We start from the raw sequence: 15,236 nt of genomic DNA on the forward strand, positions 1-15,236 counted from the left end.
CAACATCTGACTGGCTGAAGATTGTGAAAGGAACAGCTGAAGTAGAGTAAAGGATGTTACCCAGAAGAGCTAGAAGCTAAAATAAGCCCAAGGTTATCAGGTCTTCAGCAACGTCTTACATATAATAAAAAATACGAAGCTATGTAATTAACTGGACAGTGGAGAACATTTCCAGAACATGCAGAGAGAGTTCATTTTGAAGTCATAGCAACTTTCTTCATCTGCTGGGGCTGCATCTGTCTGTTGCCAGAACATACTCAATACTGAGCATCTCTATTCCTGCATAACTCTTATTCACAAAACACAAAAAGAACACAAACAATGTTCTTCCTTTAATCTGTTTGTAAGTATGTTTTAGATAAAGCTATTATGATAGTTCAAGACTATTTGTTCAGATTGCACAAGCTATTCAGTGCCAGAGTTATTTAAATCCTGGGAAGAGGTACTACAATAGATAGAAATGATGTATGAATAGTACATAAATGATGATAATGGAAGGGCTGATTCAATAAATAGAAACTTTAAGCTGAAAGCATGAATGAGAAGGCCTTGGATCCCCAGCTCCATTGATGTGAAACACGGGGTCACAAAAAAATGAGGGCAAATGCTGCATGTTGCCCTGCCTGGATTTATCCCATGCTCTGAAAACTGGATACTGCTGGATAAGCTACTGGAGCTGCCACCTTGCAGATGATACTTGAAACTGACAATCTAATCATCTGCAGCACTTTTTGTAAAGAACAAGGAATTAGCTGTAGTGAACTGGCCTCATTTCAGCCTGCATAATTACACCCTGCACACCTATGATTCCTTTGCCTTTTCTTAGGGGAAAAAAAGAACACGTTCTTCCCTTGCTGCAAGCCTTTTGCCTAGGAAATCTCAGCTATAGCTGCAATCATCTTGTGCTTAAGTTGATATCAAACTGTTAAATTTGCAATGTACTTTGAGATCATTTATTCTAAGTCTTAAGATTATTATTGCAGACATCTCAAAGGACTACATATTCCACCCTGCCTGTTCCAATAATGAGGCATGAAAGAGTAAACTGAGAGTTTGGTTTCTGATTCCTCCCCCTTTTTTGCCCTGCCCATGTATATGCTTTAAAAACTGAAGTCATAACACTGTCGGAACTTTTTTTAGTGGTTTAATAAACATGACATGCTTGCACTTGCTTTGCATTTTAATAGCAATGCAGTGGCAATAAGACACTTCCACAAATATAATGCATGCAATTACATAGGGTTTTAAGGGCTAACTTTTTGTCAGGCATATATATATACACACATATTTTAAAATTCTTTTGTTCGAAACCTAAAAAGCCTCTCTCATTTTTCACTTTCTCATTATGGGTACCTGACTGCCTTCCAGGTGGAATTTGAAGGGCACACACCACATGGAGCTTTTAAGAGCCAGATCTTTGTAACTGTATCACTATAGTTAGCTTCAGTAGAAACTTTTCAATGGCACCAGAAGAGTATCTATGGAAGTGGTCACACTGTTGATATGACTGTTTTTAATCTTTCTTTTTCTCCTCGAGGACAGTCCCAACATGAAGTTCCCTAATCTGTATATATATACATACAGTTCTGCTTGATTGTATTTGTATTTTTCCTCTTCTGCCTTCTCTTAACTACTTCAGTGCCCTCCGATATTTCAGTACACACAGTGCAATGTACCTTGCTGTGTCCAGGGTGTGCTGCTGCCCTGGTGTGCTGTGTTTCAGTGTGGCACGTCTGGTGCTTGTGACAAGCAGAGAGATGTGACAGAACACTGAGGAGCGACCACTGAGAGCACCAGTGCTAAGAGCAACTACGGTCAAGCATTGCTAACACAAGAAGTTTGGTTCAGGATTTTGAACTCCCAAAGTATTGTAATGGCCTGTCCAGGGTTTTGGTTTGACCCATTTAAAATATCTTGTGTCTATTATGTGAGTAGACCTTCATTAACCTGCCCTGAAGTTCTTAAAAATTAAATTAAATCTCACTAGAAAAGATTCAAGTAGTGAAGTGGTAGTTGTAGTTCTAAGGGATATAACTTACACTGTGTTATCCTTCTGATTTTGGGCCGTCACCCCTCTCTCTCTCTCTCTTGCCAAGCTCAGGGTGCCATTTCACTTCTTTTTATTCAGAGGTAAATTGGATGACCAGGAATGAAATTAATTCCAGAGTCTGGTTCAAAGTGCATCAAAATAAACAAGAGGACTCATATGAACTTTAGTAGAATACCTACAACGTTTAGCAGAGCACTGCAGTTAACATAAGCCAAAATATGCATATAGTTTTAAAGGAAAAGCTTAAATACTCCATGCCATACTGACAATATTTAATCTATGTTTATGCTAAGCAGCATAACCTTCTTTTATGTTTCAGATGTTAACATTCATAAATTTACAGTTTAACATTTTCCTTTGCTTTTGCATTAGGTTCAGCTAGACTGTTATCCTGACAAACATTTTCCAAGATTATTTACTTACTAACTCAAGAGACTACAATCAGAATTTTTCTGCTACATACCTTCACTGGTCTAGGGATTATGGACTTGAGCAACTTACATTGTATAATAAGCTGCCAAATGAGATGAGGTAAAACAGTAACTCCACAAAAGGATCTAATTCAGTGTACTTACTGTGTGCTAGCATTAGTCAGTGATTAGGTTATTAAATCCTCCCTAATTATTATTTGAAGCTTTTCATAAATAGCTTTTTACAAAATGGATCTTATCTAAAAATTTAATTTATTGGATGTTTACAGGCTTAAAAAAAAGTGATTTTATGATATAAACCCAGAATTACTTCCTTTTTAAATAAACCAAATTGGTGCTGTAATTGAGATGAGCATGCTATTTTTTTCACACAATAATCTGATATGGGACTTTCTTCTCTCAAGAGACTTGCTTGATCTGCTCTTTATAGACATTCAGTCTCTGTAAATATGCTTTTGGTTTCTTTATCAGTAATAGTATTAGACCTGAATGCTTCAGTATACAGTATAATGGGATATTAAAGGGCTTTCTGTATATGTTTTAGACAAGCTAGTCTAATAGAAAGCTAGTCTAATAGATAGAAAATCACATTGCTTTTTTCCCCTTTTTTTCCTCCCTGTCATTGTTTGCCTTTTCTTCCTGCTTGTACTTTGCTACTGAAGCATCTGACTGTCTGTGTTGCCATGGGAAGGACTGCAATGCCATAAATTCAGAGAAGATAAGTTCCTGTGCTCATTTTTTTTTTTCCATTTTATTCTTAAACAATCATTAGCACAGGTTGGCTGCTTTCATAAGGGTGTTCTGGCACAAGAGGAGGATTGTAAAATATTCATTTCTGGAAAAGATACAGCAAAAACATTCTACTTGTTTCACAGAAAGGAACCAACCTACACAGGCAAAAACCCATGCTTCCCAACTTGTAGATACCTGACTACTGAGAACTGAGCCAAATTATGGGCAGTCATCCATCTAGTCTTATGGTAGCTAATGTGAATTTCAGAAATGCTTCAGAAATTCAGAAAATTGAGTTAAAAACATGTTGAATCAAAAAAAAAAAAAAGGCGGGATGCCTCAGAGGATTTGTGATACAATTCACAGGTTTTAATTTTCAAATTACTGGTTAAACAATCCACAGGCTGAAATTTGCCACCTTCTAAAATCTTTGAAGTGTGGCCCATCCAGAGGGAGCCCAGTGGCCTCAGCTCAGTTGCCTGTTCAGCTCTTCCCACTAGACAAAAGAGATGCCTTATGCAAGCAGGCTCTCAGTGGGCTCGAAAGGCAAAGGCCAGAACACCTTCCAAAAGCAGGTCCTCTAAGTACCACTGTAAACAACAGACCTGGGTTTGTTCAACAGAAAACTCCTTGAGCCATAAACTGAATGGCTTTGGACAATGGGGTGCTCAAATGAACTTTACTGAAGTAAAAGGGAATGTACCACCTGGGCATGGCAGAGAACCACACACTGTATGGGATCAAACTTCCTCATGTAAGGCCAGATCAAGTGCCTTTGCGTGTCAGAGTAGGGTCCTGAGTGCTGAACACTGCAAGGGCCAGCCAGCATCACCAGGCCATATCCCCACATTACCTGCTGTTCCCATCCCAGATCAAGACTGGGGGCTCACACTTACTCCCCTGGGATAAATTCCAAAGTTCCAAACAGGCAAAATGAAGACCCTCACTGATTCTTGGCAATGAAAACAACCTGACCCTACTTCTGTCACTGTATTAATCATCAGTGCTGAGATGAGGAACAGCTCATTTTGACCAGTAAACAAGAGAAATGTGATTCAGGGAGATGCAGGGAGAGACATTTAAGGCTCAGAAAGCCGAGCACAGACTCACCGTCCTGTCTGCAGCCACATGCTCATCTCACGTTTGGCTGATGGCTGTGTGCTGAGCTGCTCTGTTCAATATTTTGCATGTTGATTGGCTTGTTATTCACTTCTGCCTCTGCTGGAAGCCAGACTAACCTGTGGGGGAAGTGTGGAAAACAATTACAGTATATTGAAATGGTCATACAAGTGCAGTACACTGAAACACTTTACATAATTTATTAGGTGTTACTACACGCACTGGCACTCACATGACAGAGATCTTAACAAGACCAACAAATAGGACAACATCTGCATTCCTGTAAGAACATTTGAGATGAAAATTTAACATAAAACCAAAGCTGTACTTACTGCAGCACAAGCACTGCAATCAAGTGGTCTGCCTTGACTTGCACTATATTATGTTAACATGGTATGGCTGCCAGAGTAAAACAGAAATGTTCATTACAGCAGCAATTAATTGCTTGCTATTTTTGAAAATTAACAGTTAATATATTTTTCCAAACCAATCCAATTCAGTGCTACTCTGAATTTTCATGCATCATTTCTTTATTTTTGTCCCTATTGTGCACACAAGGTCAATTAACGGGTAAATATAATTATTTTACAAACATAGCAAGCAGCAGCTATTATAAATAACAACTTATTTGCATATTTCCTTGTTTCTGAAGAAAACAGCCATGTTACAGGTCTGAAAATCTTTGCAACTCTAATATAGTGAGAACCTGCTTTTAAGTAAATCTTCTGTTTCAGTAGGTATTTTAGTAAACATGCCATTTCTTAGATTAAAATCAGCAAGTAGAAGCTAGGTTGCAGATTTCAGAACTTGTCTCATTTGCATCTTTAAAATGGAATAGAACTGAAAGCTTTCAAGCTTTATTGTTCAACGCCACAATTCTGTTGCTCTTTGTAAATGAAACGGAAAAGAGATGTATGTGAATATATCACACATTTCAGGGTAAATGAGTTTCTCAAATTGTAAATGAATATCGTTGTTTGTAGTCACCTTCACAGCATTTCAGAAGTTGAAGCCGTGAGCTGAATTCTGACTGAATTTTATGAAAGATTTCAGAAAACATGACTCACAAGATTTTAATACTGGCAGACAAAGACCCCTTTCTGACTCTATTTTTGATTCCCAGGGTCTCTTTAAATAAAGAAGATATTCAAGACTGAGGGACAATGGAGAACAGCTGCAAGGATGATTTCTTTTAAAAGGAGAAATCAAAGGGCAGCACTCCTCATGTGCACTGTATATGGCAATCTCTTTGGCTGAGTACCGAAGGACTGGCTGGTACTCACATGCTGTGCTGAAGCTGTGTGGCTAGAGAGGTTTTCCTAGACATATTTCTTGATGACAACTACATGCTGTTGGATTTGTTTCAGTGGCTGTGAATCTGTGAGCCATGCATATTGTGGTCCATTTGCCACTTCACAAGAAAAAATATTTAGTGAGCTTATGGTAAGCAGGACACCTCATTTGTGCTGATTGGGGTAGATAGGGTGATTTGTAGATTCACACATGCTGAGCTTCAGGCACTTTGAAAAAAACTACATTGGGCAAATTTGAGATTTATGCCCCAGCCCCAATGCAATTCATGTGTTGGGGTGCTCCTACTGAGACCCACCAATGGGAGCTGACAGCTGCATACAGTGTACTGGAAACATTTTAGAGCTTGCTGTAAAGAAAATAGAGCAGTCTTCGCCTAGCAGGGAGAAAAATCGATGAGTTGGCACTTGGCAGTGGTGACCAGCAGGAGGATGCTTCTGATGAATGCTGAGTCATTGATTTCCCTCCCTGATCAGCAGCAGCTGCTCCATTCACACTGCAGAGCCTTCTTGCCGTGATCACACGTGTCAGCAGCCTTTATTGTCATTAAAGCAAGAGGTATCAGCTGACAAGACACCCAATTTATGTATTTTTGGTTTCAATAGCACTACCTTACAATTTCTAAGTTGCTTCTCAGCTAGGGCACCTAAAAAGACATTCATATCAAGGCAGGAGATCCAATAGCACAGGCAGCTCACAGGTACAGGCAGTATTTGCACGACAGATGTGTGAATGTCACCCAAGCCTTCGGTTCCTTTTCTCACCAGGAGGTATAAATTTCATAAACTCAGAGCACAGTCAAGCAAAGATGTTAAGACATCATCTGAGAAGGTAGGCTGCAAGTCAGCACAAAGCTTACATGTTTAAAAGCAGACATATGTGTAAATATGCAGATGGACTGGGCTCTGCTCATGTGCCATGCCTTCAGTCTGTGTGGTGTAACATGGTATGGCTGAAGACCAAAGCATAATTGTAGTTTGCAATTTCATGACAGTAAAAAAGCAACAGGTAAAACAGGTGAGACTACAGTGAATGACTACAATGAAAGTGTAGTCAAAGCAAGTTATTACAAATCTCAGCATTTGATGAGGATGTATATATTTCTTAACATGTTCCATCATTTGTTATATTGTCTACATTGCCATAATCATTACTTAAGAAGTTAATGTGTTTATCTGTTTGAATTGATCTCTAAGGAAGCAGTTTACATAAGGAGAAAAAAGAAGAGAGGGGGCTGTCATGAGATAAATGCTGTTTCTCAGAATTGAAATCGACTGAAATACACTATTTATAGTCAGGCACTTCACTGCTAGTAGCAATGCTGAGCCTCCACATTTCAGGTTCCATTCATCGCAGAATATGCATGACTTTGCCTCAAAAACACTCACAGAAAAAGTCATAGGTCAGGCTTCTGTGCTTGAACCGGTATTTTAGCAAAAGCTCACGTGGCCAGTCACAAACCCATTCTCCCTTAACTCTGTGGGTGTTTGTCCTCTGAGAAAGAGCCTCTTCACCACAGTGACAAGCCTGGATTCAGGAGAGCCCAGCACTGGCAAACCATATTTTCCTAGTTAATTCAGCTGCAGATTGAAAATTGATCTTTTATAGTTTGTCCCCTGCTTTCCTAAGGTAAAAGTCTACTTAAATTATTTTGCTTTTTCAAGTGGCCTCATCTCCTGGCTTCAGTGAGTTCTTGTTAGAGCTGCATTGAATTCAGTGGTTTTAGTTTAGATAGATTTTTGGAAAGTGTACATCAGTTAGAACATCCACTCAGGCTGGAGGTTTTTTTGAGTTTATGAACTCTAAAATTTAAGATAAGGCAAAGGAAAGGTGCTGGCAGTGATGCTTATCTCCCTGCATTTCTGAAAGCCTGCCCTCACTCTGCTGTGCCTGGAGCAGCTGAGCAGGCTCCTCCTCATACCAGTGGTTGCATTAGCACAGAAGCTTTCAAGGATAACTGCTGCTCCTCAGGGAGCCCCAGAATAGGAGCAGGCATGAGTGCTCTCATTCTTCTATTCCTTCACACATCTGGGGTCTGAAGTGTCTTAAGCTGTGCTAAAAATCTGCTAACTTAAGAAACAAGTCTTTGAAATCAGATTGTCAGCTCTATTGCAGGTAATGAGCTGTGCAACTTCTGAAATCATACACGTATCACTTTCTTTAAAACTGTTGACCAAGGATATGAAAAACACAAAACAGAAATAGCAAATTAATTCAAAAGTATAATGTGACCTTGTCTCATGTCTGAATTTCTTTGGTATGATCCACATGGACAGAAATGACTTGCACATTAGCAGTTGCTACTGACGCAAGTAGCAGTGTTCTTGTAGTTCTCCATTTAATTTGCCAGTGATTTCAGTAAAATACTAACTCGGCAATCTGAAGGCCAGGTTCTGGCACTGACTGATGACCAGGTGACAAGGAATAGAAGAGGAATCAAATGAAAAATAAAGAACACGACAGATACTAAATAATTTCATTATTGACTGAAAATTAAAGAACACTCTATTCAGGACAGAATTTAGAGAGAATAGAATACTCTGTGTGTAAAATGTTTTTAACTCCTATAACCCTGATCAGAAGCGGATATGCTACCCATAAATAATGAATTTCCAAAACAAATTATGCATATTGGGACACATAGTCCAAGTTTTGGATAACAAGAAGGTTCATTAAATAGATGTTCCAATGAACAAGATCCTGCAATGTTTAGATCATATCTGACTAATAAAATTAAAGATTTAGACATAATTAATATAGATCCAGACATTTACCTAATTAAAATGAACAGGGTAGAAAGAATTGATTATACATTTCCTTATGAATGAAAATAAACATACATAGTGTTCTTCTAAAGATAATGTATAACTCTAATGCTTTGATGATATAAATCTCACATTATTTTTAATGTAAGATTGCTACCGATCAGAAAAAAATGTATGTTATTACAATTAGCCAGTCAGATTGTCCAAATCAGCACGAGTTGATGGAACAATGACAATTTACCATATCTGAGAATCTGCTCATTATCTTCAACCAATGAGGAACACAGAATCAACATTTGTAAAGAGGAACACTTCCTTAGAGACACTATAAAAAAAACCAACTTTTTCAGATTAAAAATGAAAATCAAAGATAACTGCAAAGGCTGTCACCATAACCAGTACTCAAACAGCTTTAGTATATGTAAAAGAAGAAAATTTATCTGAAAATAAATTCAAAAAAGGCTTCCCCTAATGATGTGAAATCCTGAGAAGGGGTTTAAAATTTTTCTTGAGCTCTGAAATCAGATAAGATCCTTGAAAATAGACTTTGTCTAGATGGGGTAACATTTGGAGTCATTATATTGTGTGTATCCCTTTCTGTTACATTCCTGAAAATAAAATCAGAGTATTCAAGAACAGCCCCAAATAGGCTGCCTTTTGGATACAGAAGACATTCTTAAAATATATTCCAAAAACTCTCAAATGTTCAGAGAAACAGCTGTTCAATCTTATGTCATATCACTACACCATTCTTGTTGCAAAAGATAGAGACCTTGCATAATCAACATATTTTCCTGGCATGGTCTCCTATCACTCCTGTTCTCACTCTCTAACGTAGCTGCTGCATTAGCAGCACTTCTGTTTGACCACATATGCTGAAGATTATTTTCTAGAACAGACTTCCCCAGTCAAAGCTTCATGAATACTGCTGGTCAGAGCTGTCAGGAGCCTTCTTCAGAAAAGACATGATTTTACTTTTAAAGACATCTGGTCAATATTTGTTAAAGCTTGTAGATTGGTTCGATGATGTGGGACTAGAAAATCTGCTGATATAAAACTGATATCATTGTAATATACTCAGCAGAGATATGCTGAATTAGCATCAGTACCAAATATATCCCTAAACACTACAATATAGGAACCCATTAGGCAGGTATGCATCTTTTAAAAACTGATTTAAACATAAAATCTTCTCTTTCCCTAGATGTAACTTGGGAATATTCTAGGCCTTAAGCAAAGCTATTTGAAGGTAACGTCCTAGTGCAGATAAGAACTCAGTTTGGCTCAATGTGCATTCACTGGATATGCTCCACCCTGTACAAACACCTCTCCCAGATCAGTATGAAAAAATGTAGGACAGAGAGCAGACAGTACTAGTTCATTTTTGCTCACTTTTTAGAGCCTCCTTTGCAAGCATCTTTTCTCTCTCTCTGTGTATGTGCATGTGTCTACCCCTCCTCTTCCATTTCTTTTCTCTGTAGGGCATCGAAAGTGCTTTTCAGGTGGGAGGGCAGCAGTGTAAAATTGACTGCCATTCTAGTCAATTTGCTTCAGCAGCCATTCCATGTGTAAAGCACTTTATACAGAAGGAAGCTTTTTAGACATGGAGACCAAGAAATCTATTCTTTTACAGCCACGAAGTTCCTGTGAAATCAGAGGTTTCAAGAACTCATGCAAGGATAGAATTTGGCACGAAACCCACTGGAAAAAAAAAAAAAGCCCATTAAGATCTTGCAATCTGTTTCCCCTTGTTTTCCTTATTAGCAGAGGAAAAATAATTTGTTCTGGAGAAGAATGTCTTTACCCAGGAACTTCAAGCAGGCTGTACACAGTACCACTGGAGCACTTTGCACTGACTTCTATTGTCTGAAGCCAAATTTCAGTTTTATTTTAAAATCAAATAGAGCCTAGAGAAATACAATTATCTGTCTACATCCAGCTTGTGTGTCTCATGCTTGGTTGAGTTGGTGTCATCCAGTGATAAGTACCATCCATTTCAGTCTTCTGGTGTTTACTGTTTTTGTATACCTTACGTAAGTTTTACTTAACTCAGTATTTAAGCTGTAAAGGCTGTAACTACCTTTAATCACTTTCACGTAATATGTTGAGCGCTGGTTTTGAGGACAAACACGATTGTTCTTGTTGCTGTTGATCTGGAAGGAAGGTCATTCTCAGTGAAAACATGCAGTTGCTACTTGACATAGGAAAACCCAGCAGCCTTCCACGTGGTCAGGACAACATCAGACCAGTCAGATATTTAGTGCAACAAACAAGTCGTTTAAAGACAAACATTCTCACAAATGCTTCAAGGCCATCGTTTAAGAAAAATCCAAAACAACAACTAGTTGCCAAGTGCATCATGAAATCCCAAGTATGGAAAGTCTGCTACTAGCAACCCAGAAAGTTGGCCAAAGAAACAGTGGGCCAACCTGCATCCCAAAAATATGGATCCAGCCTCAGGAGGCTCTTAGAGAGTGATTTAAATGAGCCCAGGGCAAACAGAGAAACAAGTCTCCTGGCAAGATTCCTAAAGCCTCTTGTTACAGGTCACAGAATGCTACAAAACAGAAACGAACTTCAAGAAGAAATGTTGAGGCTACCCCAAGACATCCTGAACTGTATCCTTCTCATTCCAGATAGGCACATCTTCTAACCTCAGCTTAATGAAAAAAGGTAACAGTTCTACAGTAATTTGTGTTTATTGTCAAAAAAAGCTTTTGCCTAAAGCCTAGTGAAACATTTTGTTTTGTGCTTGAATCACTCACTCTGTCCTTTCCACAAGGTTATTTCCTTTGGCTTTGCACCAGCTTTCTTCTGTATTTGAAGACTGCTATCATGCTTCTACTCAGTGTTTTAACCTCTAGTCTAAACAGCCTTCTTTTCTCATAGGTTGCTATATTTCTCTGTTCTGATGCACATGAGAATTAAACCTTATGTTAGAACTTTTCACAGCTGTAAAAGAGAAGAAATACTTCATTTTGCAGACTGTGCTCCTGTTTCTAGAACTCAAAATTTCTCCCCTCCACTTTTTTTTACACTAGTATGGCATTCCCCATTTATGTTCAAGCTGTAGACAGCTACAACCTTTAATTCCTTTCCTTTATGACTGTAAATTGGTTGGTTGTTTCTATGAATGATTCTTCTTGTCTAAGTACAGAAACTGTACTTATTTTTAATTGCATCCTGGGCTTTTGTTTTTTTGTTGTTTTTTTTTTATACCATCTTTCTAATGTGTAAAGATCCCTTGAAATTCTAATAATGTTCTCGTCTATACCTGAAATCTTCAAAGCTTTGTGATATCTGCAAATTTAATATGAACATTCCTTATCCAATTAATGAAGTCACTAATGAATATTTAACAGTATCTGGTTCAGGACAAATCCATGTCAAAGCACATTTGATATATATACTTTTCTGTTTCCAGTAAATCATTGCTAACTATTCTCTGCCTCTGTTTTCCCAGCTCATTTTGCTAATACTCCATAGCAGGTCTTCTAGATCTTGTTTTTCCAGCTTGTTTAAGACAATGTTATGTAAAACAAGAATGCTTTAAAGCATCTCTAAAGTTAAGATCTATAGCTGCAAGAGATATGGGATAGAAATGCAGCTCCTAGGCTTCTAGTAGCTTTGCACCTGCAAAGAGCCCTTCCTGAGCAGTTATACACCCAGGGGGTGTTACCCCTTCACTTGCCCCAACTTTCTCCCACTGTAAAGAAATCACATCCAAAGGGGAAAAAGCCCATTGAGCTGATACAGAAATTCATGGAGTTTGGAGTAGTATGAAGTATGAAGATCAAGTTATAAAGGTATGCTGTCTCTGAGCATTCCTTCACACCCTGGAAAAATCTTATAAGTAAAGATCCCTGTTCCCTCCTTCTAATTGTGGAGGGATGCTGCAGGTATGTGCAACAACAGCTATTACCTCCCAACCACTTCATCCAAACTAGCCAGTTCCATCAGTTTTACCTCCTTCACCTCTACTAGTGCTGGAGAAAGGGAGTATCCAGACCCAGACTTGTGTACTAGCTTGGCCCAGCTGGGTGATCAAAGGAAGGAATGTTGGCCTGAATTTCCTCAGTTACGTGCATTACATTAGGCCCTTATCATTACTTTGATGTCAGTTTTTGTGGTTTAATTATATACTAAGAAGTATTCTTAGGTAAGCCAGGAAGAGCTGTCCTTATGACTCAACCAGCTACTTTTTGGCCAGCTGACTGTACATTTAATTAACATCCTGGGCATCAGTTCTGCAGTCCTACCCCAGGCAAATCTCCCATCAAAGTGAATGGGAGCTACCATCTGTGCAGGGCTGAGCAGAGAGTCAATAGAACAGCGCTACAAGTTTGGGCAAACAGTCAATCTTTATGAATTTTTCAGTAAAGCTGTTAAAGTTGTTTTTAGATTAAAATATTCCTTTTAGTTTGAAAAGATTCGTTTTTTCCTTAACTAGTGCGTTTGAGTAATTTGTAAGCCAGATATTGGTGAAAACATTAAGAGAGGTCCTTTGTACTCAGTCTTTTAATTTGTATTCCTTCCTTGGTGTGGGGACATTTGAGCATGGTGCATCTCATAGAAACAGTGTATATGTACCACATCAAATGCATAGGAGAAAAGTTACTCCTTTGACATAGACAGCTGGGCATTTAAAACTCCAGGTTGAAAGATACACTCTCATCAATGCCCAGAGGCAGCAAACATGAAGGTGTTTAATGTTTGGTAGTAGGCTAACATTTCACCCATTGACCTTCATGGTCAATCTGCTCTTAATTTCACAAAAAAAATAAGTCGATTCTCAATAGTTCTGATGCACTGTCCCAAAATTACAAATCTGCTACTGGATAACCTTAATCAAAAATACATACTATAAAACCAAATAAGTGATGCCTCACAACCATTTGGATCTTTCACAACATTGACTTTAACAGACAGTATAAGCACACAAACAAATCCATGATGGCATTAAAGACTTTGGAAAAAGCTCAGTGGGATTTAGAAGAGCTGAATCCCATGCTAGCCTCTACCTTTCCCAATTCAATCTGCTTCTGTTGTCACCAAGGATGCAGCTTCCGCAATGGTGCTGGGTCCCTTGTTAAACTCTGCTCACCTCAACACAACCGCTTCCCTCAAAGACTTACAGACTTCCCATACCAGTCACAGCTCTGCTTCACTTCTGAGTTGTGTTGGAGACAAGAAGGTGCCTCACTGGCTGAGAGGGACAGAGGAGCAGCATATGCCTCAAGCACCAAGGCACTGCCCTGGAGCTGCAGCAGAAGGGCTGGAGCAGCGGACAGCACTAATGCTTGAGGGGGGCAGAAATGGGTTGAAGATCATTGACAGGATATAACATTTCTACTGCAGCATCAGGACAGCCCAACAATGCTGTGTATTCAGCATGTCTAATGCACATGTTGTAGGGGGACTGTCCAATGTGTTTATTTTAAAAAGCAGGTGAAATCCAAGCACAGAACCTGCCAAACTGAGAAATGTAATTTGGATTGAAAGAACTTGTCAGGCTTTGCCTCAGAAGGCAATAACCTTAATTTGACCCCCAACCACAGTGGCCACAAGAAGTAGCAGTAAACTGCATCTGTGATTCAGGAAAGAGTAAAAACTATCAGAAAATTAGTGATGGACCAAAAATATCTGCACTGGAAACATATATACATTGTATCTCACGTCTCACAGAAAGGCTGTTCTTTGGCAGAAATAACAGACACTGGTTTATTTTGTGGAACAGGAGACAGAAGAGATTTTTTTCATACTAAAACGATCAAACAATAAATGCAGGTTTTAGTTTTCTCTGTATTGTGTTTAATTGGGGCAGAGGAAAATGGGGAGGTGGGGGGCGGCGGGGGGAGGAGAATTTAAGAATCTAGTTGTCCTTAAAGAAGGTTTTCAGCAGTGAACTGGGCTGGGTAGAAATCTATCTTGCACTTGTCACATCTATATTAAATTATCTACTTTTTTCATTTTACAAGGGAAGACGTGAGCAGAACATTACTCAGCTGTCAGGATACAGGGCTGTGCTGCTGAGCAGAGTAAAGTGAATATATTCTACAATGCTGCAAACCCAGCACAAAGGTACCAGAGGAGGGATTTGTGTCACCAGTTTTTCCTCCTGTGTTCCTGGAAGGCAGTTTTCAGTAGGCTTTGTTTTGACTGCTTTTTGCTATGATGATATTTAAACACGATCAACGGCCCTTTCTTTTGTAAAAATAGTGTCTCCTGACTACAATGTTACAGATAAGGGCTGGAAAAATATTTTTAGCTTTCATCAAATACAAACTGACCAATGTAAAGCTACTATGATGACTTATACTTGCCTAAATACCAAAGGGTAGTAAAGAACAATCCTTGCAACTCAGTTTTTACTATGCTTTGCATGTATTTTGGCATATAAGAAAATTAGCAGGTTATAAGAGCATTAAGACACAAACTAAGAACATTATAGATATTATATTCGTGCTTCCCTAGACTATCTATATAATAAAACAGAAAGAAGACTACAGAATTTCCTGATAATTCCCCACTTTTATCTTGAAATCTGACCTCATGATCTTAGATTTTGCTGTAATCAATTTTCCCACTTAGAGGAATAAACATGTAAAAGAGAGTCTTATATTCCTTGCAAGGGTAGTTTTAGACCACAGAGTGGTAAGACTTCCAGGGTTCAAAAAATGCCAGAAAGCTAAACCTGAGTGACTGAACTGTGAAAATAGAGGGTAGACAGGGAATATTCTTGGGGATGGTTAAAAGTTATATTATAGAAAAATAAATGCTGAAAACTGAGATAGTTCCTGTAGCTATCACTACCTTCCAATGCATTTG

This window comes from Pyrgilauda ruficollis, unplaced genomic scaffold (assembly GCF_017590135.1).
Source record: "Pyrgilauda ruficollis isolate IOZ18807 unplaced genomic scaffold, ASM1759013v1 scaffold7, whole genome shotgun sequence".
Classification (NCBI taxonomy): domain Eukaryota; kingdom Metazoa; phylum Chordata; class Aves; order Passeriformes; family Passeridae; genus Pyrgilauda; species Pyrgilauda ruficollis.